General features: G+C 42.7%; 1 pseudogene; it reads left to right on the top strand.

Moving 5' to 3' along the window:
* The first annotated feature begins 221 nt into the window (after nt 1-221).
* LOC121489456 lies at nt 222-3,663 on the top strand (annotated as a pseudogene).
* The last annotated feature ends 282 nt before the right edge of the window (nt 3,664-3,945 follow it).

The raw sequence follows: 3,945 nt of genomic DNA, 5'->3' as shown, positions 1-3,945 counted from the left end.
TACCCAAGCCAATCTCCCTCCTGGCAACAACTCTTCTGGAACAAAAGAAATGAAATCTGTCTGAAGGAAAATTGTGACATTTAGCATATTAGATAATAGAGAAATTGAAAGCTATCATGAATTAGTGCATCTAAAATTATGGAAGATATAAAAGAAAGGATGGAAGAAATATGTAAAGAAGGGCATCTGGAAAGTCCTTGAGAGTGGAGCTTTGTGGAGTCATGTCCTGGAAGCCCAAAGAGATGAGTTCAGCATTCAAGGCCATTCGGGCCCTAAGATACATCATTTCAGAAAGTCGCAGCAGAGTGGCTGAGAGGATGTGCAGGGTTGTTGACAGATTCATGGAGATAGGAGAACATAAAGGTGAGTTTGGAATCTACCAAGAAGCAGTTTACTCGGGCTTCTTGTTGGACTCCCAGAGGGCTGTACCCCCAGAGCAGGATGCATTGTTCATTTACCTTCCCAGGGATGAAACCCAGGTTGGAATAAATGTGATTTCTGGTTTCTTTATGGTGTTTGGGTATAGTTTGCAACCTCGATTTTTGGCAGAAGAAAGACTACATCTACTCTAGAGGCTATTGTATTTGTGGATTTCTATCTTTCATCAAACTAGGGAAATTTTTGGCTATTATTTCTTCCAGAGACTTTCCCATCCATTTTTCTCTTCTGCCTAGTAATTCCATCTACATTTATGTATAATATTGAACCACATCATATGAACTAACAGGTCCCCAGTGTTACATTTATATATATGTAAACCCTTTTCTTTTCTATTGCTTACATTGGAAAATTTCTATCTCTTTATTTGATCTGTCCTCAAGCTTATTTGTTCTTTTCTCTGTCATTTCCCTTTTGTTGCTAAGTCCAACTATTGTCTATTTAAAAACAATTAGATATTATATGTTTTCAGTTCTATTACTCTGCTGAGATTTCTTATATGTTCATTGGAAATACATTTTGTTTTACTTCATTGAGTAGAAATGCAATAGCCTCTTTAATATTATTGCCTGCTAGCTTCCACATCTGGGTTATGTTGAGCTGAGTTTTGGCACATTTTCTTTTCTACTGAAAATAGGCTGTGTTTTCTTAGTTCTTTCTATGCCAGGTAATTTTGGATTCTATCTCAGACATGGTGATTGGTAAATCATGAGGATCCTGTCTTCTGCTATTTTTCCCATATGCACACTGTCTTTTGTTTTAACAAGTAATGACCCTGGCTTGACTTGGGCTGAAATGCTGGATGGCAGCTCCAGTCCCAATTTAGATCTTTTGTCTTTAGTTGGGCTGCTTTTGTCTCTTTCACACATGCACTTTCCTGTGATGAGTCAATAATATGGGCATCCTCACCCTGTATCTTTTACCCATGGGACTTCAAAGCTCCCCACAACACCCACAGATTCTCCAGTATCAGTTCTCTGGGGGTTTTTTGACAGAAAGATCACTATACACTTCCTACCAGTTATCTTGCCAACTCATAACAATGTCAACTTAGCTCAGAACTACATGCCCTTAAAATGGAATTTATCTTGTCCTCTCTTTTCTATGTATGCACTCCCCATCCATCTCCCTGATTCTATTCATTCTCCTATACCCCCAGGTGGCTACTCATAATCAGCCCAGATTTGGTCATTGATTTGTATGAAAGACTCAGTGTGGAAGGGTCTCACCCCATCACTCCCAATATTCTCATTTTAAAATAAAAATAATGAAAGTCAGAAAAGCTCAACAATATATTCAGCATTCCTAAGGTCTTCCACAGCAGACCCCAAATTAGACTCTGGTACTAACCATATCACATTTTGCTTCTTTGGTCCCAATATTAACATTACATTAATTAATGTAAAAGAATACGGACTCTTTTCATGGTTTGAGAATTTCCATATAAATAACTTGGTGTAAGTTGTATGCTTCCTTTTTTAAGTGAGAGTATCCTTCCTTCTCCTCAAGGTAGGATTGAGGAGAAAGGTTAACTGTCCCTTTTTTAACTGTAGTGTTGCTAAGCATTCAGTGGCTTAATTTTTCATTTATTATAATTTTGAAAAGAGCTTCTAAAGTTGTAATATAGTCATGAAAGTGGGAGTCTAGAGACCAGGTAAAGAAGCTAGGGCAACCATGATCACCCATGGAGCAGCCCTGCTCCATGGTGAGGAATATATCAGTCACTGCTGACTAGGTAGTAGACCCAGAGGTCAATTCTTTATAGACCTGGGTTGAGACCCAGTTTCTCAAAGGCTTTAAATTAAGTGCTGGGTGGATGGTTTAAGATTGAGAGTATTGTCCCCTCCTTGGTTTGGGCCCTGACCAGAGTTATAGATGCCAAAATTCTTGGCATCTGCAGGAGGAAGAAGTGTTCAAAAGCCATGGGATTGGTGGTTCTCCCACATTGGTGACTCCTTTCTGGATGACCTCAATACATCCTTTACCTCCAACCCACCAGCCCCTCAGCACACAAGCTCTCCTGGTTTGGGCAACAGTCAAAGCAGAGCTACAAGAAGAACAAAGCACAGAGCATCTTCCCCCCACATCACCTTCTGCCAGTTATTGTGTGAGGACAGTGAGGTAGACGCGCTGCAGGAAGCCCTGCAAACCACCGTCAGTCTCTGGAAATGCAAGTTCTCAGCCCCATTGACCTCCTCCAATTTCACTGACCTCTTGGTAAAGGAAGACAGCACAGACGTCCTCAATGACTTTGCCACTGATGCTGTGGAGGTTGAGTCCAAAACCAATGTACACGTGGAATCTTATAAGAAAGAGCTTCATGTAGCTTCTGGCTTACTGCTTCCAAGCTACTGCTGACCTATGCTGGAAAAACTAGCCCAAACACTGAGTAAACTAGGCTGCAACTGAGTGGCCACTAGGTTTTTGGGAGATACCTGGTTTGCTACCCATGAGACATTACAGGTCTGCTAGGCCTACACCCCACATGACGGCAAGCTGGAGCTGGTCCCGATGGAGAAGACCAGTGAGGCTGGATCTATGGCACCTCCTCAGCCAGTGGCTGCTCTGGTCTCCTGCCTGAGAATTCCACTACCAAAGCTGATGAAGGCAGCATCTGGATAGCTCATTGTTCTTACTCCATCTTAAACAGCATCTTCCAATGCTCTGTCATCTGGTGATGGTGTGTTGGGTAAGTGGCAGTAGGAGGACCAGGGCCTGGGGGAGACAGCTCCCCTGATGATCATCTGCCAGCCCAGGAAGCCTCTGAAGGCCGGTAGACACCCTGGTCATGCCTGTGTGTTGGCATGGTGAGAGGATGGGTGTTGTGTTTGGGAAGTACTAGCTATCCCAGTGCTTTGATGCCAAAGACTGCTATCTACGCACCAATCTGAACATGCCTCAGAGCTTACATCAGTGGAGTGGTGTTTCTGGGATTATGGGAAAGAGGCTCCAATCACCATATTTGGATGTTTACAAGCAAGACTAGTGAGTGGAGCCTTATTGGTCATTAGGCCAATTATTGGCCACAACTACTGCTCCCCATCCCTGCACTGTGCTTAGATTGCACAACATCTTGAAAGGCTTAAAATAAAATCACCTGAAGATCTGTACAGACTTGGCTTATTTGAGTGGACAAAATGGGTCACTGGGGACACATTATCTGTGTGAATACCTCCATCAGAGTTAGCTACAGCCAACCGGAGTATTGATCCAACCTACAGGTAACTCTCTGAACACCTTCCCGGAGCCAATGTGGGAGTACTTTTATACATCAGGCGAGGCTAACTAAGGAGATGAGGCACCAGACATAGCCCATGGGCAGTTGTCCATATTGGTGGAGTCAAGCTATGATTTGAAAACCACAAGTGGAAGAAGCCAGTATTGCCTTATCTTTAGAGTTAGTGTGGATTATCTCCTCTGTACATAGAGTGGGCTTTCCTGACTTGATTTTACCTCTTGCAGTAAATGATAAAACCACTTTGCATTCCAGGATCATGCACCAGCTAA

The sequence above is a fragment of the Vulpes lagopus genome, chromosome 4 (assembly GCF_018345385.1).
Source record: "Vulpes lagopus strain Blue_001 chromosome 4, ASM1834538v1, whole genome shotgun sequence".
Taxonomy (NCBI): Eukaryota; Metazoa; Chordata; class Mammalia; order Carnivora; family Canidae; genus Vulpes; species Vulpes lagopus.
Note: the sequence above shows the minus strand (reverse complement) of the source record. Positions and strands in the feature narration are given on the sequence as shown.